The 24,646-nt window shown below is 42.1% G+C and overlaps 1 protein-coding gene across 1 annotated transcript in view; it reads left to right on the forward strand.

Moving 5' to 3' along the window:
• Positions 1-24,646, forward strand: part of WASF2 (WASP family member 2) — a 63,132-nt gene that overhangs the window by 18,270 nt on the left and 20,216 nt on the right. The window lies entirely within an intron of this gene.

Raw genomic sequence — 24,646 nt, forward strand, 5'->3', positions numbered from 1 at the left:
CCACCTAGACAAATCCTATAGAAATCCATCCTTATACAATATTCTTTACAACCTATAGCTATGTAGAGACACGCAGTGACTCATCCTCTTTTTCCTCCATCTTGCCTCCTCATTTTATGTTTCTTTCATTTTATGTTTATGGGTATCTTGCCTGCATTCATGTTTGTGCACCAGGATGTGCACTTGGTGCTTTCAGAGGTTCATGGGTCCCTGAAGTTGGAGTTACGGTGACTCTTAAATGTCATGTGGGTGCTGGGGATTGAACTCAGTTCCTCTGGAGAGCAAGCGATGCTCTTAACCTCTGAGCCACTTTTCCAGGCTTTGGTTAACTTTTAGGAGCAAGAGAGAAACGAACTGGAGAGATGGCTCAGCACTTAAGAGCTGGTTGCTTTTCCGGAGGACCTGATTTTGTTTCTCAGCCTATGCTCACAACCTTCTATAAAATATTTTCTGACCTTCTCAGGCACCAGAATTACACATGGTACACATGTATAAACACATGTAAAACACTCATAAAATAAAATCTAATTTTTAAAAATAAAGCAAGAGAGAATACTATTAGTAACCCTATACTGGAAGCATTGATATAAACCAGGATTAATACCCTAAAAGGATATCTGCTGGCAAATTCAGGTTTAATATGTGACAAGGCATGATGATTTTTAATTATAATTGAATTTTGTTTGCCATAGATACTTGCTAATACAGTACAGATGCTTTTGTTTTTCTCTTGCCAATAGAAGTCAGGTCTTTACCTGATACATTTCATATTTTCTTTTCTCAATTTTGTTAATTTGTTCGCCGTGTACCAGATCACTTGGGAAATACTCTTTGTCAAACTCTATTTCCTCTAAGTCTGAAAAATACCAGCAGGAGTTTTTGTAACACTTGTCCTGTTTTTTAAAATATTGGCATTTAAAACCGTAAGTCCCAAAACATCTTTATTAACATGATTTCTACAAGGGATGGAGCTGGGAAAGTCATCTGTATTACTAGATTGGCAGAGAATTAATACTATTGTCATCTTCTTATAGATATTTGGAAATAACTTTGTTGTGTGGTTGTGGGGCTGTTGGAAAGAGTTACGAAGTCTGGGGTCCAGGATGTGTGTCCTGCCTGTCCCATTGATCTGTCAGCCTTGGAGTGCTCACTGCTGTTCCAATCATAGTTACTGCAGTAGTTCTGCTAAAGGGAGTCCCATTAGACGTTGACTCTCACTAAGAGAGGGATAGTATTTTTTTGGCCAATTGCTAAACAAGCTTTCAAATTACTCTAGTACAAAGTACACTGAATTAAAAATAATACTATTTAAGGCATATAAGTGTTTGCCTGCATGTATGCATGTGCATCTGGTACCTGAGGGTCCTGAAGAGGATATCCAATTACCTGTAACTCCAGCCTGGAGTTACAGATGGTTGTGAGCTGCCATTTGGGTGCTGGAAAACTGCTGAGCCATCTCTGCACACCCAGTCTTTGTTTTTAGTTTTTAAAGACAATGATCTGGCTGGCCTGAAACTCCAAATGTAGAAAAGCCTGGCTTTGAACTCACAAAAATCTGCCTGGCATTGCCTCCTGAATTGGGATTAAAGGTATGTGTCACTATGTTTGGCTGTTTTTGGTGTGTTGAGATAGGGTCTAGTATAGCACAGGCTGGTTTCTAAACCTATATGTAGTTGATAATGTCCTTGAACACCTGCTCTTCTGCCTACTTTACCCGCAGCACATGTTACATATCTGCCTAGTTGTGAGTGTTCCCTGTTTCTGTCTCAATTCTTTAATGTCCTGACCCATCACGGATAAATAAACTTTTCCAGTTTTCCTTCTTGTTGGGTTTTAATTCTGCTTAGGTTTGGTCATATGGTGTTACCCGTTGTTGGAAGCGACTAGTCTTCTGTTAATTATTGGTAGGCAGCTGCTCCACATTGTCATTTTCTATAACCTTCTAGCTTTTCAGAGGTGCTTGCTTGACCTCAGTGTTTGGGAAAAATTAAAAAGAAGTCATTTATTGAAAAGAAAAAGGGGGGATATCAAGCCTCATTAGTTACTAGGAAAGTACAGATTAAAACCGTGATAATGTTAGTTCATTCTATTGGCAAAAAATTAAAAACAAGAAAATTTTTACCAAAATAACTGATTACTATTATTACTACTACTACCATTTCCATTTCTTCTTCTTGTCCTCCTTTTCCTCTTCCTCCTCCTTTTTTTTTTAAAACTGTGTGTGTGTGTGTGTGTGTGTGTGTGTGTGTGTGTGTGTGTGTAGCCGTGGCTGCACTGGAGCTTGCTCTGAGACCAGGCTGATGTCACACTCACAGAGATCTACCTGTCTCTGCCTCCCAACTACTGGGATTGAAGGTGTGCACCACCTCTGTCCGGCTTTTTTTTTTTTTTTTTTTTTTTTTAAAACATCCCACAATGTATGTCTGGAGGTCAGAGGCTAACTCATAGAAGTAGGTTTTCTTCCTTCACCATGTGGTCCTGAGACGGAATGCAGCTCATTAAGTAGATATCTTAGCAGCAGCTAACTGTGCTTGCTGAGCCATATTGCCCGCTCTACCTTAAAGAATTCTTGAATTATATAAGTGTATCAGGACGTATTTACAAAAGTGTCCATAGCAACAATGATATTGGCAGTAAACTAACCAAAATAATAAAAATTGGGGAAAAAGCTGTATATTTATTTGAGATTGGATAAATAAATCATGGTATGTTCATATAATAGGATGCTATATATTAGTAGAAACAAATAAATTACAGTTTCAGGGCATTATCTCCAGAAAAATTGTAGAATGAAAATTTGCTAAAGAGTGTGTTCATTTAGGACTAGGGCTGTGACTTAGCATACAGGAAGCTCTGCACCTGATCCCCTCTACTACACAAAATGATGGTCTTGGCGCACACCTGTAGTCCAGGTCTTAGAGGAGAGGCAAGAAGAGCTGAAGTTCAAGGTTATTGTTGACTGTATAGAGAGAGGCCAGTCTGAGCTGTGAAAGACCCTGTCTCAAAGAAAAGGAAAGGAAAGAGAAAAGAAGAGGAATATATACATTAAGATTAGGTCACTGGAGAGGTGGCTCAGTGGTTAAGAGCACTGACTGCTCTTCCAGAGGTCCTGAGTTCAACTCCCAGCAACCACATGGTGGCTCACAACCATCTGTAATGGGATCTGATGCCCTCTTCTGGTGTGTCTGAAGACAGTAACAGTGTATTCACATTACATAAAATAAATAAATCTTAAAAAAATAAATCTTGAAGTTCAAGAATGTAAAATGAGTAATGTTCAGAGAATGATAAAGCTGTAAAGGAAAACAAGGAAATAATGCAGTTACATTTCAGGGCAATTGTTGTCCTAGGGGAAAGGGGGAACAGGAACAGGAAAGGTAGATTTGGAAGAGGCATGCAAGGCCAGAAACACTGACTACTGTGTATCATGGTTCTTTAGACCATGAATTTAATAATTTTTTTAAGATTTATTTTTAGTTATGCATATAAGTGTCTGTGTGAGAATATGCACATGAATACAGCTGCTTGTGTGTAAGTGTAGTGTGCCTTTATAAACAATAAGTCATCTCTCTAGCTAGCCCTTCTGTTTGAAAATGAGAGAGAGAGAGAGAGAGAGCGCACACACTCGAGAGCACAATAAAACTTTACTCGGTGGGGAGATCCCATGATCATTAGGTGGTTTTCCTAGGGCAAGATTTATCTATAAGATTCGTGTTGTCTGTGCAAACAAAGGACAGTGTGGTGGGTCATTTCTCTCCTTCCATTGTGGATTGAACTCAGGTCATCGGGTTCTGCATTTAGTACATTTGAACCCACTGAGAGATCTCATTGCCCTCTGACTTGTTTTGTGAGATGGGGTCTCACTGTGTAGCTCTGGCTGGCTTGGAGTTTTTTATAGACAGCTTGCCTCAAACTTAGAGACCTACCTACCTCTGCTTTTTGAGTCCTGAGATTAAAGGTGAATGCCACCAGAACCAGCTATTCATTTGTTTGTCTTGCTTTTTTGTTTGTTTTTTGTTTTTTTCAGACACAGATTCTCTGTGTAGCCTTGGTTGTTCTAGAATCGACTGTAGACTAGGCTGGCCTTGAGCTCAGAGACTCTCCTTCCTCTTGCCAACATTGCCTATTGATTTAAAAATAATAAAACCAAAACCAGGGTCTTACTATGTAATCCAGGCCAGCCTTTTACTACCAATTCTCCTCCATCTGGTCTCTGAAGGCTATTTAAATTTTTTAATTAAAAAAACATTCAATTAATTTTAATATTTAAAAACTTATTCTTAAGCACTTTAACCTCCTTTTAGCCCACCACCCACCAGAGGTAGTGGAAAAGAAAAGGTATGGCCGAAGTGGACCTGCTTAGAAAAGTTCTTTGGAGCAACTCCAGTCTCTATTGTCTGGAAATTGGCAGTTCAGCTTATAGGTCAGCAGCACCTCATGGAAATAGTGGGGCAGCAGTAGCGGTGATACAACCTACCAAGGATAGTCAGGCCTCACTCAGCCTTGGGAGTCAGCAGAAGGGACCAGGAGGACCACCAGAAGTTCTTCACTGTGGCTCTCAGTGAAGCGAAGATCAGCAAAGACCCACAAGCATTGCATAGCTAGATCTATAAGCTAGCCAAGCTTTGCCTCTGTCACTGTCCATCGAGTCCTATTAATACCCTACAAACATCATTTGTCTTCCACAGGTCTTGTCTCAGTATGTGTCTTGCCTCAATGCATACATTTGGCTCAGTTGATGTCAGTCTGTCAATCAGCCTGAGTCCAAGAAAATGACAAGAAACTACAATATACCACCAAAAGGTTTTTGGTGTGTTTCTCTATGGAGTCCCAACAAATATAGATTAACTATACAATACATGTGTGTTGTTAACCAAAAGTCCTTCATCACATGTCCTCTTATGTGTTTGTTTTAACAGAACATCCTTTCACCTGTGTCTGTTTCAGGAAATGTTCCTTCATGAGTCTTTCACCTTCTTAGTCTTTCACCTGTGACCTCTTCAGGAAAACACTCCTTCATGGGTTTGCCTCGGTGAAATACCATCCAACTGACTTTCCAAAGAACCCTTAAATTTCTACTTCAATTCAAGCCACAAGTGCAGGAGGCAGAAGCAGGCAGGTCTCAGAGTTCAAGGGCAGCCAGGGCAACACAGAAAAACCCTGTCTCAAAACGATAGCAACAAAAGTTTATTCAGTTGGAGGTGGTGACTTGGGAGGCAGAGATTGGTGCATCTTTGTGAGTTTGAGGCCAGCCTAGTCTACATAGCTACAGTGTACTTACATAATAAATACATTTAAAAAACTAAATTATAAAAATTAAAAAAAGATAGCCATTTGTGTGTGAGAGAGAGGGAAAGAGAGAAAAAAAGAGAGATTGAGTAATTTTAGGAGTCTAGTTTTTTCATTGTGGTTTCTGAGGATTGAACTCAATTTGTACTAGTGTGTTTACCTGTTGAACCATCCCTCTGGCCTTCCTCCCCCCCTCCCCCATTTGGTGTGTGTGTACACACATGTATGCAGGCCAGTAGAAGATACCAAAGCCACAGCAATGTAGTTACTAAGATGTTGGGAATAAAACACAGGATTTATAGAAGAGCAGGAAATGCTCTTAACTAAACTATATAGACCAGGCAGATCCACCTGCCTCTGTCTCCTGGGAGCTGGGATTAAAGGTGTGTGCCACCATGCTATTTGCCGAACCTTTAAAAAAGTTTATAGCAATAACTGATTACAAATTTTTCCAAAGGGCTGTAACTATTGATAGTGTAATATTCTTCCTAGGTTTGCTTTCAAACATAAAGCAAGTTTTTCAGAATATAAAAACATACCTAGGCCTGGTGGTAGTTGAGTTGGTAGGATTGAGTGCTTGCCTGCTGTACAGAAAAACATGGGTTTGATTCCCAGCACTGCATAAAACCCTGGTACTTTGGAGGCAAGAGGATAAGGAATTCCGGTCATCCTCAGATACACTGAGAGTCTGAAACCAGCCTGGTTTAGTGTGAGACTGTATCTCAAGAAACAAGCAAGCAAACAAAAACACACCTAAAAATTACTACTCATGGCAATGCAATTTAAATGTTAAGAAAGCCGCTCATTAGCAACAGAAGTTGTCATTCTTCTCTACTGAGGGTGGAGCCGTCTGTCATCTTTCCTGCAGTTCTCCCTTCCTTTACATAGATTCTTTCAGTCACTTAGAAGTGCTTCTGCCTGGTCTTCCAACCTTCCTGTAGAACATTCTCCATGCTGCTGCCAAAGAGAGCTTTCTAAATGCAAATCTGATCATGTTACTCTGCCCTCAATTTTACATAGCTCCCAGTAGCCCTCAGCACACTCTTAAGTGCTGTAGCCTCCTATGTACCGCCCTTGAGTCTCTGTTTTCTGTTCGGCTTATTAGGCTCATCCCTCATTACTTCCTGTACTTCAACCCCGCCAAGCTGTTTGCTGTTCCTGGAACATTGCTTCCGCACTTGCTGCTCTGTCCACCTGAAATTAAAGACACCTTCCCTCCCTTTCCCACCCCATAATCTCAGAATTTTAGAGACTGAGATGGAAGGATCAAGAATTTGAAGTTTATTGTGGGCATGGTGGTGCACACATTTAATCCCAGCATTTGAGACAGGTGGATCTCTGGGATGGAGGTGCACAATAGTTCTTGTCTCAGAACCACAAGCCAGTGAGAGAATGCTCCAGTGGTAGATGATAGGGTCCGTGCAGTGCGCTCTTGGTGCTGTCATTCATGGACGGTGCACTTGTTTGTGTACCAGCAGCTCAGTCTCCTGTTTATAGAGGAAGGAGTTGGGGGAAAAGGGCAGGCAGGGGAGAGGAGGGAAAGCTTATTTGGAAGGAAGGAAGGGTTTGTTGTTTTATTAATATTTTACACCAAGTACCTGGAGAGTTTAAAACATTACTGATTGTCCTGAAGCTTAGACATGTGCTGACTCTCATGACTCACCCTCTTTTGACCTTCCTTGGCCGTATGGAAGCTTTTCCTCCCTTGCCTGATGACAGCACTACTGTGCGTTTGTCAAGTTAGTAAGAGCTTTGAGAAACATGGATAAAATGGAAATGTGGAAGTGGTTGCCTCAGGGGTGAGGAGTATGTGTAAGACAGGGCTTCTCTGTGTAGTTCTGGCTGTCCTGGGCCTCACTATGTAGACCAAGCTGGCCTTGAACTCAGAGATCCATATGCTTTTGCTTTTTGAGTGCTGGGATTAAAAGTACGTGTATCATTTTTAGAAGCCTATCTGGTTTCTAATTTTTAACTAGTTTTCTCACTGTGTCCCAGATTGGGTACTTCATCACTTCCTTGGCATCTCATGACTGTCATGAGCTTGGTAAGCTGTTGGAATCTTATGTTGTTTTGTTTGAGACAGGGTCTTTCTATATCGCCCTGACCCTCCTGGAACCCACTATGTGGACCAGGCTATCTTTGAACTCACAGAGGTCCACCTGGCTCTGCCTCAAAAATGCTAGGATTAAAGGTGTGTACCACAATTCTGGGCTGCCACTGTAAATTTCAATAGAAGTTAGTGTTGGGGTTTTAGCTTGTTTGGTAGAGTGCTTGCCTAGTATTCTGGAAGATGCTGGGTTTGATCTCATCACCACATAAATGGGACCTGTAATCTTGGATGTAGAGGCAAAATGATTAAGAGTTCAAAGCCATCTTTGGCTACATAGCAAATTCAAAGTTAACCCTAGGTTGCAGGACACCCTTTCCCAACAACAACATAAAAACCCCACAAAAAACTAAAACAGATGCTGGGTGTGGTGGTGTAGGCCTTTAATCCCAGCATTTAGGAGGAAGAGGTAGGTGATCTCTTAAGTTGGAGGCCTGCCTGGTTTACAGAGTGAGTTTTAGGATGGCCAGGGCTATGTAGAGAGAACTTGTCTTAAAGAACAAAGCCTAAAACAGTTATAAAGATTTGGGTTATGAAGATTGGCTCTCTTCCCTCTGAGGGTTGAAGGAACGTTATCCACATCCTTGTCTTTGTGGGAGTTAAGACCCAAGAGCCTCATTTATTTGCTCTTCAGTTTCTGCTCTTGCTTCCTAATATGGTTGCAGGTACTGAGACCAAGGATGAGTAATATTGTGCCAGCCTCAGAGAACCTCTCAGGTTCTTAGGACAGCAAATAAGAAAGGCAGTGATTGGGCTGGAGAGATGGCTTAGTGGTTAAGAGCACTGATTGCTCTTCCAGAGGTCCTGAGTTCAATTCCCAGCAACCACATGGTGGCTCACAACCTTCTGTAATGAAATCTGGTGCCCTCTTCTGGTGTCTGAAAACAGCTACAGTGTACTCAATAAAAAAATTTAAAAAAAAGAAAAAAAAAAAAGAAAAAAGAAAGAAAGGCAGCGATTGTAACCCAGTGTGATTGTCTGGTGAAGACAATGGATAGGGAAACTTAGAGAACCAAGTGAACTATGCCTGTCAGGGCAGGCCTGTAATCAGAGTTACTCAGAAAGCTGGGGCTGGAAGATTAAAAGTTCAAGGTCTATATGGGCTGACCGTGGAGTTCAGACTAGCCTAGAATACTTAGCAAGAAACGGGAGAAAGGGTTGAAGGTGTAGCTCTGGGGCAGAGTACTTGCCGTGCACTCACAAACCCTAGGTTTAATCTCTAACTTGAAGATTAAAAAGGAGAGAACCAAAAGGACACAGGGAGAGGGCATTAGCCTTCTTGGCAAGACCTAAGGAGATGCTCCACTTGTGCTTAATCTCAGAAGACCATAGACGTTGGTAGGAATTGTGTGGAAGGTGGAGAACATGAGGTACTGGGCCGCCGGTGGGAAGGTCTGTGGGTTACAGACGGGAATTTGTATGAAGCAGGAACTGGATATGAGGCCTGAGCCATAAAGCAGCTGTGTTGAGAAGAATCTTTTCTGCTTTTCTAGACAATGCCGGTATTATTAATAAGCTCATTCTCCCTGTGTTAGATGACAACAAGGTCTTACTGTATAACCCAGGCTGGCCTTGAGCTTGTAGGGACCCTCTAGTCTATGCCTTCCAAGTGCTGGAATAAAAGTCATGAGCCATATCAACTAGCCTACTTGAGTAACTGAGTTTTAGCATGTTTTATTTCTTTGATTTGTCCATTTTATGATTCATGTATTTGGAGCTCTCTTAATTTTTAGGTGATTTGCTCTGAGGACTGTGTGAAATCCTACATTCAGGCAGTGTAGAATGGGTAGTGTGTACCTTTAGGACTGCTCAGAAAGACTTAAATGACCTTCCAAGGCTGATGTCAAGGCCCATGTCAGTGTCACAGCAACTCATGCATGCATGGAGAGTGAAAGGGAACTTAATTACGGAGGAGGGAATTGTAGCCCTGCTTGAATGGGTAGCTGAAAGTCCTGGGCCCGCCCCTTAGCCTCAGAAAAGGACTTTCTTACATTTTCTGCCAAGAGGTCATAGGGAGAGCCCACATAAATACCATCCTTCCTTAGGGATGTGCAGGCCAGTCTCATTTTACTTGTACAGGTGCAGAATAGGTTCACCAAATAGTCTTCTGATCTCCATTGAACAGAATATGGCATCTTATTGTCCTGCACAGAATCAATCCCTTTAAAGTATGGAACATGGCAATTTTAGGTCAGCAGGCATTTAAAGACACCCTTTTAACTTTCAAGTGTTATCAAGATGAAACTTAAGTCATTGAAATTTTGAATAGGGCTTCGTTTTTTAAGCTGCCTTGCCCCTTTTGTCTGTGAAATTCCTTTTAATGATGCTCTTCTCTGGGGCTCTGTGGTCATCATCAGGTTTCAAGGCCCCATTCTACCTGCTGATGTTTAGTAACTTTTCAGAGTCTATTACAGCGATTGAGCAGAGTCCACATATAGAGGTCAGAGGACAATTTGCAAGTCACTGTTCAGGAATGGAGAGATGGCTCATCTATTCACAGCACTTGCTGCTCCTTTGGAGGACCTGGGTTCCATTCCTACCACCCACATGGTAGCTCACAATTTCATTACTGTTTCATCAGATCTGAGGCTCTCTTCTGAACTCTACAAGCACTAGGCACACACATATGAAGGCAGTATACTCATACACAGGAAGATTAAAAAAAGAGTTGATACCTTCTTCCACTGGGGTCAGGTAATCAGGTTTGGTGGCAAGCTATCTTTACCTACTGAGCCATCTCATCAGCTTTCAAACTTCTAAAATAAGGTCTCATAGCTCAAGCTCACAGCTGATGGAGTTCCTGACCATCCCACTTCAGCTTTCTAAGTGCATGTATTTGACCCACGATCAAACTTGTTCATTTCTTTTTTTGTATGATCCTCTTTCCTCTCTGTTCTAATTGATCTTCTTTCAAAATATTGGAGCCAATTTTCAAAGCAGTTCCTAGACTTAGCTATATAGTTTATTTACTTTTGCTTAACTGGAGAGTATAAAAGCCAAAGAGCCAGATGTCTGCTCAGAGAAAATGTGGTGATGGCAAACTTGAGAGGCCAGAGCCCAGAGAATCAGCGTGTGCCTGGGGTGGTGAGGACAGAGTAGAGCTTAGGAAGTAGGAAATGTAGAACATTGGACCGTTACATTCTGGCAACGGATTTTGTACTGGATTGTCTTTTCAGGTGACATTTCTGTGGATTGAAATGCTACAAAATTTATCTTTTGGCTTTTTGTCCCACTTAAACACTGGAATGTTACATAGGCCTTTACTGTAATTTATGGCAGATAGGGAATGCCAGTTAAGTTTGGCTAGGTAGGATATAATTAGGCCTTCTGAAGGAATAAACTATTCCTGCCAGAAATGTTTGTGGTTAAAACTGCAACTAAACCCAGCAAAGTACAGTTTTATATACATATGCATGTTTTAAAGAGACATTTTTATATTTTTCCAAAGTCAAAGGTTAATTTAAAATATTAATGCTGAAAAAAAGATTAGTTTAATGTATTATTAAATGCACTAGGTGAGAATACACATACATACTGTGATTACCCCATTTTACAATTAAAGTAATTGGATTATATTTAATGAGCTGTTTACATTTAGTAATTTATAAAGACATCTTTTCAATAGCCCTGTAAGAAAACAGGGAAAACAAATTTCTGACATTACTTTCTTGACTTGGGTGAAAACAACTGTTTTTAGAAAAAAGTTGCAAGAATTTTATTTTAAAATACACTTATGTAGTTTAGGAATTACCCTAGAAATAGGTTTTGATTCATTGTTTAAAAAAAAAGAAAAGATGAGGGATTAGATGCTTTTTAAAGAAGTCCCTGGTGGAATGATGTGACACATTGAGCAGTGAACAGAGACCAAAGCTTAAAGGGATTCTCTGGGACCCTGTAGATAAAAGTGCCAGCCAGCAACGAGGCTGGCACTTTAAGTGAGTCAGTGTTTATGTTGTTTAAAGTGAGAGATGTGAAGCCCCCAAGCCGCTGGCTAAAATTGGATGGAGAGAGAGGGAGGGAGGGAGGGAAGGAGGTAGAGAGAGGGGGGAGGGAAGGAGAGAGAGAGAGAGAGAGAGAGAGAGAGAGAGAGAGAGAGAGAGAGAGAGAGAGAGAGAGGGAGGGAGGGAGGGAGGGAGGGAGGGGGAGGGAGAGAGAGAGAACATGTTAGCGCAGTGTGTTACTCTCATTAACACCACTTCCGTTCTAGGATAAATATGTCAGGAAGCTTTCCTGTGCTAGCGTGCAGTCTGATTTTTAAGGGAGAGAAACCTAGTCTGGAGCTTGGAGTGCTTTTCCTGAGATGGGAAATTTGAACATATTTATTAATTGTATAGATTTTTGTGAGGAGTTAGTGTTATGGAAAAACGTGAAATCTGAACATAGATGGACCTTCGTGTCTTTTACATTTTTGTTTATATGTTTTTCAAGACAGGGTTTCTCTATGTAACCCTGGCTGTCCTGGAACTCCCTCTGTAGACCAGGGTGGTCTCAAACTGAGAGGTCCACCTGCCTCTGCCTCTGCCTCCTGAGTGCTGGGATTAAAGGTGTGCACCACCACCTCCCAGTGGACCTGGGCTTCTCTTTATTCTGTTTGTTTTTAGCCCAGGCTGGCTGAAAGCTCAAGATCCTCCTGCCTGCAGCTCTCCATACTAGGATTATAGGCATAAAGCACATGGCTGACTCTGGACTGAGATTAAAAGCTGTCTGGGTTAGATACTGGGATGATGTGGTAGTCAGTCCTTCAGTCCTTGCACTGGGGGTGGATAGTAGAGCTGGGCAAATCTGTGAATTCTAGGCCAGCCAGGGCTGCATAGTGAGACCCTGTCCAAAACCAAAACAATCCACAAAACAAACAAACAAAACAAAAAAGTCTATCCTGGGAGGCGTGAGTGGCAAAGGGAGCCAGGCATAGTGATACATATGTCGTGGCTTGTGTACTGACTAAAAGTATTCATCATAAAAATGCTTAGCAGGGTGCGGTGGCACATGTCTTATCTGAGCATTTAGAAAGCAGAGCCAGGCAGATATATGAGTTTGAGGCTAGAATACTAATTTTTAAAATTATATAACATTCAAGAAGATACCATCTATAACTAGAAGAAGTAGAATAAAAATCAGCTAGTAGAAATAGACTGAGAGCCAGGGTAGTGGCATGTGCCTTTAATCACAGCTCTCAGGAGACAGAGGCAGGAGGATCTCTGAGTTTGAGACCAGCCTGGTCTATAGAATGGGTTCCTGAATAGCCAGGGTTATAGAGTTGAAGCCCCATCTTAAAAAAAAAAGCAAAACAGAGCCATTAAAAAAATAGACTTTTAAACGTGTATGTGTATGTGTTTGTTTGTGTGTGTGTGTGTGTGTGTCTGGAGGCCAGAAGAGGGTGTAGAATCCCCTGGATGTAGAATTTACAGGTGGTTGTGAGTCTTTACACGGCTGTTGAACTGAACCTGGACTTCCTGGACAGCAGCTCTCTTTTTAGCCCCATACTTCATTTATTCTCAGATGCTTTGGGGCACATTTTGTTTGTTGACTTGTGATGCATTTTGCCCTTAGTAGTGTCAGATTTGTTGAATTATATCGTGCAAGTCCACTGAAATAGTGACCTTTCTATATTTCCTGTAATTTATCCTGTATTTCTGTAATGAAATTTAAAGCTGTTATGTAATGTATTACCTCTATTTGTTTTTGATTTTGCGACAGGGTTTTGCTATGTAACTCAGACTGGCCTTAAGTTTAGGACCTTCTTCCCTCAGCCTCCTATGTGCCGTACCTTCAGGAGCACACTACTGTGTCCTTGTCCTCCCTGCTCCCTCTATTCTTATTCCCTTAAGGTCTGTACATTGATTTATTATTATCTATGTATTTGGGCACATGTGTGGAAGTCAGGACAAGTTGTAGAACTTGGATATCTCCTTCATGGTGATTTCAGGCATCAAGTTCAAGTCATTAGACTTGGTGGCAAGAGTCATTACCTGATGAGCCATATCGTTGGTCTTTCTTAGTTAATTATGTGTCTGTGTATGCGTGTGTATATGAGAATAGGTATCCTCACAGAAAATATTGTTGGGTCCATTGGTGCTGGAGTTAAAGACAGTTGTGAGCTGCCAAGTGTGAGAGCTGGAAATCCAACCATGGTCCTTTGCAAGAACATTAAGTGCTTTTATCCACAGAGCCATCCCCTCGGCCACAGAAGTTAACCCTTCTTTCATTACCACTGTACTCTTTTTTACTGCTGTTGGCATTTCAGTGACCTTTTCTGTGTTATACACTCTGCCTTTTTCTGAGATAGGGTCTCTGTGTAGTTATGGATGGCCTGGAATTCTCTTTGTAGACCAGGCTGGCTGAAAACTCAGAGATCTGCCTGTATCTGCCTCCTGAGTGTGAGGATCAAAGGCATGTGCTACCCTACCTGGCTATTTTATTTGTGTGTGTGTGTTCATGCATGTGTGCATGTATTCATATAGGGAGGTACACCTGCGCTTTTGTGCATGTAGATCCCAAAAGACAACATCAAGAATGCTGCCCATCTCCTTTGAGACATGATCTCTGTTTGCCTTGAGCTTCCCATTAGGTTAGACTTGGCCAGTTAGCTCCAGGGATCCTCCTGCCTCTGCATTCCTATCAGTGGATATCACTGGGATGCAGGCTGTGCTGTCACACCTGGCTTCTACCTGGCGTCTGAGCTGTCTCCCAAACCCAGCATTATACGTTGTATATCTATGTTTTGTTTTTCTTCGTAATAATCTTATAGAATAGGAATTATTAGTTTATCAGGTTAGGAAACAGACTGAGAAGTTAGACCAACTTGCCAGAATATCAAAGGTAAAACGAGGTGTTGGTAGATGGATCTCATGTCTGTGTCTTAACGTTCATGTTCTTGCAGCTTTGCCCCAGTGCTTATTAGGTGTGGTTACTTCAACGTAAACTGGAGGCAGAAAGGTATTCATGTTTTTCATACCCATGTTTTGAGTGCTGACTAGACCCTGTGAGGGGAAGTAGATGTACAGCTGCCCTTTGCTGACTCTTAGTCAGCTGCTGGTGGCTTGGCTGTGTGTGACAGATGAGTATGTGACAGTTTTTCAGGAATGTTCTTGTTGCAGGTTGGCAGAATAGAATCATTGATATGGATGTACATGGCAGTTTGCTCCGTAATTCTGCTCCCTGTTGCCCAGCTGCAGCTGTGACTGCTAGGTCTCTCCCTCTGTCCTGGTGCAGTCACATTTCCAGACTGCTGCATCTGCTTGCTCCGTCACCACACGGTGTGTTTGTGTACTGCCCTGAGCTGTCAGCAAAACATTTTGCTGAATTTCCTTTTTGGTTGTTGTACTGTAGCCTTCTTTTCCGTGGCCTCTCTCAGCTGTGTGAAGTCAGTTACTTTTTTGGCTGTTCATTTTCAGAGAGGGAGCAGTAACTGCATCGAGAAACTCCAGACAGGAGTAAGACATCACAATGACTAAAACGAGTGGTTAGACAGTCAGTCAGATGAATGAGATTCAGTGACTGATGGACAGTTCAGCTCTAATAAGCTCCTCCCTCTTTGTTTCACACACTTCTGTATCTAGTCCACCAGCAGGCACGGAAGGAAGTGCCTTGTGTAGAGGGAGTTTGACTCCCATACCTTTCTCACCTCTACTGCATGAGCCAAGGATCTTAGTGCCTACCATACTATCTGTCCCCAAAGTAGGGAAGTAAAATGGGATACGCCTTGTATGAAAGTCAGCCGGGGACTGGGGATGTCAGGGAGTTGGTGGAATGCCGGCTTGGTAAGCATGAGGCCGTGGGGGGTGGGGGAGCGTTAGTCTCCAGCACCACATAAACCAGACATGGTGGTACATGCTTGTGATCCTGGAATCTAGGAGGTGGAGGCAGGAAGATTAGAAGTCCAAGGTCATTGCAATTCTATCCCCCTGTTGCCGAGATTGAGAGTTCTTTGCCCCACTGAGCTTGTTTTATAGTTGTTGGAGATCCTCATGCTCGAACTTCAGAGCTAAACCCTCAGTTATGGCATTTTCATGCATGCATATAATGTGTCTTGATCATATTCACTTCCCCTTCCCCTTTCTTATTCCTTTCCTACTTGAATTGATTGCCTCCCTATTTCTAATTAGTCCTCCTCCTACTTTAATGTCTTAAAGTTTTATTTTACCCTGGCATCATGGTGCACGCCTTTAATTCCAGTACTCAGAAGGCAGGAGCAAGAGAATCTGAGTTCCAGGCCAGCCTGGTCTACATAGTGAGCCCCAGGCCAGCCAAGACTACGTAGAGAGAGACCTTATCTCCAAAAAAAAATTTTTTTTAAACATTTGTTTTTGGGTGGGGGCTTGTGTGTGTCATGGCACACATGTGTGAGTGTTTGAGGGTTCAGCCTTCAGTGCAGATAGTAATTGTGTGGCTCCAGCCCCTGTTGGTGTGAGTCCAAGAGTGCATGGACAGGTCATTCCTGGGAAATCAGCATTCCACACCACTTCCTGCTTCCGCTGGCCCATGCACCCTTTCTAAACCACTGTCCTCTGATTATTGATGGGGGTCTTGTGTAATTTAATGTTTAATTGATGATGACAGCTGAAAGAGATCTGGTCTCTACAAATGTTAGGAAAAAGACTTCTGTTGATGAGGGAAATTATTCATTATATATTTATTGAATTAAGGGTAACTTAGGGCCCAGCATGGTGACATATAACTTTAATCCCATCACTCAGGACAGAGGCAGATGAATCTCTGTGAGTTCAGGTCAGCTTGATCTACATAGTGGTTTTCAGGCCAGCCAGGGCTACGTAGTGAAGCCCTCTATCAAAAACCAAAACAAACAAAAAGGTGCTAATTTGGGTGATAGGTAGCTTTAAGTATTTCAAATCATACCATTTTGTCAATATGAATATTACTAGAAATGATTATTAGATTAGAAAGTAAACTTTCTGTTTGTAACTGAAAATTATTAGCGACAATATTCTATATTTTTTGATGTACAAATGGCTTTGTAAAAACAAATTGAGCCAAAACAAGAAATACTCTATGATTAAATCTTGTCTGTAATTAAAAAATAAAATATAGAAGGAATGAGAGAACTACATGTTTTTTCCAGAGCTGAGAACACAAATTAGTTCTATATAGCATCTCTTGAACATTTTTTTTAAATAGTAGACACAGTTAAATTGACCAAACAGACTAAAATTTTATTCCCAATTTCCAGTCACCATTAGATTAAGAACTAGGATCTAGGTTTCTAACTCACAATTTAAATCTATTATCTTTTGGGAAAGCAGGTAGATCCTGCTCTCCTGAAAAATAGAGTCTAATTTGGTCACTTATGGGGGAAATTTCTAGAAAAAAAATATTTTTGGAGGAGACAATCCTCCAGTCTTAGTTTTTCAGAGCCAAGCAGTGACTAAAGCTTGAAGATGAATGGAGTAAGGATGAGAGGTGGGCTCGCCCCCAGAGAGTAATGGGAAGTCGGGCTGTTAGCAAGTATGAATGGCCCCTGGACGTACACTACTGCAACAGAAATCCTGTTTCCTAGGTGTCTGAAAACCAAACTAAAACAGGAGGATTCTCTACATTGACTGCATTTAGGCCAGGGGGCATTCTTTTATCAAGTTAGGAATTTCTCTTTGTTTTAGAACATAAGTTCTCTTCTTGGTTTTTTAAAAAAATATTTATTTATTTAATATACATGAGCATCCCATCCTGTTGCTGACATACCAGAAGAGGGCATCAGATCTCATTACAGATGGTTGTGAGCCACCATGTGGTTTCTGGGAATTAAAATCAGGACCTCTGGAAGAGCAGACAATGCTCTTAACCACTGAGCCATCTCTCCAGCCCCGTCTTGGTTTTCATAGATGTATTTTCTCTGTCCACCACAGAAGTTTATGTCCTGCCATCTCTGTTGGACATTATTTCAGTCACCCAGCCTGACTTGTCAGTAATGCCTTGTGTTTGGAAAGAGTGGCTAAATTTGTCAGCTCAGCCCCACCCTGTGTGTGCAGGAAATGGGTGTGTGCCTTAGCTTTTGAGGAAGTTTTCTTCCTTGTCTTCACTTCACATTATGGAGGACTGCTGTATTCAGTTATGTTTTTTGAGAGAAAGGGAGAAGGAGTAGGGAGGAGTTGGTCGTGTGTGTGTGTGTGTGTGTGTGTGTGTGTGTGTGTGTCACAGTTATACATAGGTGTGAATCACCTCGTGTGGGTGCTGAGTATCAGACTCAGGTTTGTTGGAAGAGCAGCGAATGCTCTTAATCATAAAGCCACCTCTCCTGCCCACTGTCACACTTTAAATGTTTTAATGTACCAGTTTAGACTGTGCTGATGAGACTGTGTTGTCTTGAAGTCAGGTGGTTATTTGACTTCAGTGAACATTGGTTTTTTGGGGGAAAGGGTGAGTATTGAGACAAAGTCTTAGGTAGCCAAGGATGGCTTTGGATTCTTTCCTCTGCCTTCTGCATTATAGGCCCGCGCCTGTATTCAGCTATTAAAACCAATTAAGAGCACTGACTGCTCTTCCAGAGGTCCTGAGTTCAAATCCCAGCAACCACATGGTGGCTCACAACCATCTGTAATGAGATCTGATGCCCTCTTCTGGTGTGTCTGACGACAGCTACAATATAATAAATAAATAAATCTTTAAAAGAAAAACAGTAATCTGATGAAATGCACAATTTTAAGTAAGAAAATTTGCCTTTTGCAAGAGGAAACTACACAGTGAATTTGTTTGCCCCTTTAAAGCACTGTTAACTGGGCAGTGAGAAAAGTGGAAGTGAAAGCAGAAGCTGTGATTGCCCAGACCAGCCTCCCCACATGTCTCTGTCCCTTCTGCTGTTTTAAAGAGGAACTTCCTTGAGAAGCATTTCCCTTGTGATACTTATGGCTGTGACTCATGTACATTTGCCTTTTGTACGTGACCATAAAATCTGCAGGTATTATCAATGCAGCATTGTTTGCTTATTGTAAGCAGAGCACAGTGGCTGTCATTGCCATCATGGGTAATGAACAGGACTGCAGAGTATGGAGTCCAGACTCTTGCCACTGCTGCTTCTCAGATGCATCATTCTTTCACCCCTAACCTCACCAGCTCACTAACCACCCCATAACTACCCAGTGACATTGGCAACAGGATTGTGGAAGTTAAGAAAGCAAAAGTTGGGCTTTTTCCTGAGCTAACATGATATGCAAATATTCCATGGTAAACTGTAGTGTGCACACTTGAAGAATCTTGTCATTTGAGGGAGGTTTGAAAGACCCTGTCCATCCAGCTTCACTTTCAGACTATAAATCCCATCATGCATCATGGTACCAACATCCAGACTGGTTGGTTACTGCCAGTCCAGAGGTAGAGGGGGATACGTGAGAATTTTTTAGATTTGTGTCTGGCTATATTCCCCTAGGCTGAAACCTGCTAGAGTGATATGGGGTTGCTGCTGGGTCTGGCTTGGATCTCTGGAACTGGTCTAGAAACACCTCTTTCCTCTGGAGTTCTTCAGTTATTCTTCTCTCGGATTGGTCTGGGGCACTCCTAGAGTATAAGTAACTTAACCCTAGTATTCTCTCTGGAATACTATCATATGGGTCTTGGTAACTGACAGAATTTTGACTTGTTTTACCTTGTGTTTAGAACACAAGTGAATGCTCTCCAAGTGAGGAGGTTGTGACAGCTTAGAAGCAAATCCAAATATTTTAGAAGTCACTGTGTTGCCCAGGCTAACCTTGAGCTGTCAGCGATCTTTGCTGCCTCAACCTTCTATGTACTGGCCTTGAAAGTTTCTCGAAGGTCACTTAGCTTAATCTCCTTATTTTGCAGTTGAGGAAACTGAAACCTAGAGAATTACTCCCCCCCCCCCCCATGGTGATAATGGCAGTGCTGATGCTGTAGATCAAACTTAGGGCCTTAGATGCATGTGGTAGGCAAGTGCTTTAACACTTCACTGCTGAGCTGTATCCCTAGCCCACATCCAGCCAAAAGAGTCCTGGTGCTCATCTGTGTTGTTGGAGGGAGCATGCAGCTTTGGGGGGGACAGGCATGAAGCTGAAGGAGTAAGTGCACACCCGCCTAGCCAGCTTCATGAGCCAAATCACCCTGGCATCAGTGAGGAGACAGACAGACACCTCAGCCTGACTGCCCTCACATCCTGCATCCCTGATTGAGAGTGTGCTGCAGAGGTTATCCAACTTGACCTCTCAGTTCTCTTTTCTCCTCTTCTGTGAGGCTGAGGATGAACCCAAGGCCTTAAACATACTTTTTTTTTTTTTAATTTAAAAAATGTAGGTGTATGGGGGTTTTGCCTGCATGTATATCACTACACCTGCATGTATATCTGTGCCTGGTGCCCTTGGAGGACAGAAGAGAGCATCAGATCCCCTGGGATGGAGTTTTGGATGGTTATGAGCCTCCATGTGCGTGCTAAGACTTCAACTCAAGTCCTCTGGAAGAACAGCCACTTCTTAACTGATGACCCATCTCTCTGGCCCCTAAATTTAATCTTTAACTATGTATGGGGACGCCGGTAGGTATGTGCACATTTGCATCCATGGATACAGATGCCCACAAAGTCTAGAAAAAGGTGTTGGATCTCCTGGATCTGGAGTTGCAGGTGGTTGTGAGCTACCTTATGTGGATGCCAGGAGCAGAATTAAGATCCCAATACAAGAACAATACTGCTCTTAACTTCTGGCTGACCATCTTTCCAGCCCAGCCTTGTACACGTTTGACCCCACCTCCCTCTCAGTACCTTCTCATGTTTTAGAAATTCCTCCCTCAACTTGCCTGACAATTGCTCATCCACAGGCTGGGAAGACTCAGAATTTTATCTAAAGAGAACCCATTCTACTATAAAGCTGCACTAGTTCTAAAGAACTAGATAAATTGAAATTTACCTCTCTGTAACTTTTACATTTTTGACAGTTCTAACTCATTTTCTATGTAACACTTAAGACCTTCTCAAATCCTGAGATTAGCAAACATTGTTATATTATTAAATTTTCCTAATCAAAAGTAATATATGACTAAAGGGCTGGAGAGAGGGCTGAGTGGGTAAGAGCTCTTGCTATGCTGGCCTAAGGACCCAGGTTCAAATCTTCAGCGCCCTGTAAAAAAGCCAGGGCAGGGTCATAAATGCATGTAACCCCAGCACTGTGAATTAGAGATCCCAGGATGCTCACTGACTAGCCTGTCTAGCCACAACAGCAAGCTTAGGTTCAGAGAGAGACTGTCTCGAGAATAAAATGAATATAATAGAGGGAGACCCGTGCTGTCCTCCTTTAGCTTGTGTGTACACCCACATACTCCCTCTTACATCTCACACCCCCCCAGTAAAAAATTAACGTACTACTGGAAAGGACTTTTACTGATCCTATTAGTTAGAATTTTAGACTTTTTCTTTTAAATAATAACTGGGGTTCAAACCCTGGGCCTAGTGCACACCAGCCAAGTACCTCACTTCCACACTCTGCCTTCAGCCAGCATAACTTGTTTTTCTTGACTGTTTTTAGTTCTCCTTACTTTGTTTATATTTCCCTCCAGTACTAGCATTTAGGGTTTGATGGCATTTTTTACAAAAGGAGCAACCACCCTTGTTATCACTTTGTGACTTTAGCTGTAGACCAGGACGGGAAGAACAAGTGGGGCTGAAGGGCCAGACTCACTCTTGCAGCCCTCTGGGTTACGAATATGGCGGGTCTCAGCCTTCTCATGTAACCTTTGTCCTTACACGAATGATTTGTCTAAAATGTAAATGAGAACCTTTGCTTCAGTGCTTCTTCCACACTCATTGTTCTCTGAGCTTCCCATAAAGCAGTACTTCTGCTGTTGGAGGAGCTATCTTAACTAGAGTCCTCATGTTGTCAGGCACCTGTTGTGTGTGAGAGACAACTTCTCCAGGGCACCCACAGTGGTGCTCCTTGTGAACAGTCTGGAAGAAAACTGAGGAAGTCACTGTAATTTCCTTTGTTCTGTGGTTTAGATGAGCACAGTTGTGAAAGACTGGAGGCTGTATTTCAGGAGGTCGGAGCGTATAGCTAGGGGCAACTTCAGGGGAAACCCATCAAATTCATTGAAGTCTAGGGTTTCATCTTTAAATTTTTTATGTGAATGTTGCATTTAACTATGTAATATGTCCATATTTTAAAGTGTTTTAAAATATTTATCAATGAATAGAATTCATTCAACAGGAAGATTTGCCTACAACCATAGAACTACAAATAACTATCCCATCCCTTTAAGCTCTATAGAGGAAATTTTTGGATATATTTTTCAATGTCTATAGGAAAATTGTTGAAGATAACAATTACAAGGTATCAGAGTCAAGAGATCAATTCATGCATGTCCTAACTCCAAAAGCCATGTATTTTCTGCAGTTAGAACTGACACAAGAGTCGGAAGTCTGTTTCCATTTCTGAGTTTATCATCATTCAAATGTAGGATTTTTCTTTTGTCAAATTACAAGTGTGTTTCAGGTTATGCATAATTTCATATTTCCCCCACAGAAGACAACCAGTCCTTGGTTATCGAAGAGAAAAATGAGCACTTGGCACAGGTACTTCCATATAGTAGGATATCTTGTCTCTTTTTGGTATCTTTTTTAAAAAAATCTTATTTCTATTCCCCATATTTATTTTAGTTTTATCTTTGTTTTATGTATGTGGGTCTTTTGCCTGCACGTGTATCTATGCACGAGTACATGCCCTCAGAGGCCAGAAGAAGGCCTCAGATTCCCTGGAAGTAGAGTTATAGATGGTTGTGAACCACTAGATGGGTGCTGGGACTCAAACCCGTGTCTGGAAGAGCAGCAAGCTCTTAACTTCTGAGCCTTCTCTGCAGCCCCAGAAATGTGTGTGTGTGTGTGTGTGTGTGTGTGTGTGTGTGTGTGTGTGTGTAAACAGGGTTTCTCTATAAAGCCTTGGCTGTCTTGGAACTTGTTATATAGACCAGGCTGGCCTCCAGCACACAGAGACTGACTACCTGCCTTGCCTCCCAAGTGCTGAGATTAAAGGCATGGGTCACGCACCATACATGGTCAAAACAAAACAACAACAAGATTTTTTAAAAAGAAGTAGCATATCTGTTTTTCTGATTGTCTTGATGGATATTAACTTTTTTTCATTCTCTTTTATTTTTAAGGATTTATTTTACATGTATTGTTGTTTTGCTTTCACACACACATATATTGCACACACATGCCACAGCACACATCTGAGGGTGTCAGAGGACAACTTGCTTATATGCGTGTTTTGCCTTTATACATGTATATGTAGTGTGTGCATGCCTGGTGCATATGGAGGTCAGAAGAAGGCATGAAGAACTGGAGTTACAGACGTGAGCCATGTCAGTGCTGAGAAGCACACCCAGCCCTCTGCAACAGCTATAAGTCTCTTAGCCTCAGGGGCGCGTGGACCGAACTGAGGTTATGGCGCTCGGCAGCATGTTTAGCCGTCTCACTGGCCCAACATTCTACTTTAACCTCCTGCCTTCTTTCCTTTCCTAGATTCTTTTCCCCATGTTCTAGGTTCACCAACCACCATGTTATTAAGTGTAGGTGTACATCTTAGTACCTCGTACTGCTTGCTTTAAGTAGAAGAGTTAAACTGGAAAGTCTAGAGTTTGTGTTAAAAACCTGCCGGGTCAAAGGAGATCTTAGCAGAGAAATGGAATGGAAGTCATTTCCTAAGACAGTGGACAAGTATTTAGGAAACACCTCTGCACCCCAAAGATAGGCACAGCTGCCTCACAGTGACCGTTAAGGAGGTTCAAAGTTAGAAGCAAACAGCTGGTTCTTTTAGCTCCTATGCTGTTGCTCTTGGTGACAGGAAATCTTGTTCCCCAGGCTGCTGGCTTCCTGTTTTATTTTTACTTGTAGCAGATCAGAATGTCCATAACAAGGAGCAGCCTGTTCCAAAGGTTCCACTGCCTCCTGTGTGTTTGTCACTTTGGGGTTTTCTGTTTCATTTTGGTGAAACAATATGTTGGGTTGCTTTTAATCTCTGTATTGATTTAACCTATGTAGTTTGTAAGCATTTTGTATTTGCTGGCAACTTGTCTGGTGATCAGCTGGTGTTTTAGGATTTGATGTGAGTAAACTTAATGATGATGATGATGATGGGTTCTTCCTCCTCCTCCTCTTCTTTTGAATTTATAGTTGAGTTTCTGTAATTGCTTCTGTGCCTTTTCATTTAATGTGAAATAGCACAAAGGCTGTTAAAACATTTTAGATTTCTTTATGGTTTTCTAAAACAAGACCTGCCTGCTGTAATTTGCCTCTTGTAGTCATACCCACCTTGTTGAGGATAAAACTTTCACCCAATGTTTGGCGGTGGTGGCATTACATCCTTAATCCCAGCACTTGAGAGGCAAAGTTTGGCAGATCTCTGAGTTCAAGGCCAGTCTGGTCTACAGAATGAGTTCCAGGACAGCCGGGACTACACAAAGAAACCTGGTCTTGGGGGGGGGAGGGCTTCTCCTAAACCAGTAACACAGGAATTTGGTAATCTAAATCTAAAACAATAGCTCCTTGTAAGCCTGAGGTGCTGGTGTGTCTGGGGGAAGGGCTCAGCCACAGGATAAAAAGCAGCAATAGGAGGGTGTCATTTGTTTTAGACCCATCCTGCTGTTGCTCCCAGTCTTTGACCCAGGTGTATAGAATCCATTAGAGGAGCTCTGGGTAGAAGAGAGGGCCAGGGAATCTTAAAGCACAGTTAGTTGGCTTAGCATTCCGTTTGACATATTGAGCATGTAAATTCTTCCTTGATTTTCATTCATTCTGTCAATTTACAGACTAAACTTTGGTAGTGTTAATAGATCCTGGCAGCCAGTATTTAGTTGTACATTAACAGTCACCCATCCAGGAAGACCCAGAGAGAGGAGTCATAGCCAGAGACTTACCAGAGGGCTCACCATTGGTCTCTGACATCATTGTGGAGACTATCAGAGAAAGGCAAATCTACTCATATAGTCTGACCTTACACTCTTTGTTTAGTTGAAAATGGTTGTAAACTTATATTCCTGTCTCCTCTGTCCTCCAAATGCTGGGATTACAGGTGTGTGTCACCATGTCCAGTTTGTGACGTGTCGGGGTGGGGTGTCAGGTGTGTATTAGGCAAGTGCCATACCAGCTGGGTTGCGTCCCTGGCCACAGAGGTCATTTTTTGTTTTTGAACCTTGTAGCTGGTGGCCTAGAATATGATTTCTATTGGCGTGGATACCTGTGGATACCTGTGGCTGCAATTTTCTGACCATGGCTCCTTGCATGGAGGGTTCTTACTGGTTAGA

The sequence above is a fragment of the Micromys minutus genome (genome assembly GCF_963924665.1).
Source record: "Micromys minutus genome assembly, chromosome: 9".
Lineage (NCBI taxonomy): Eukaryota > Metazoa > Chordata > Mammalia > Rodentia > Muridae > Micromys > Micromys minutus.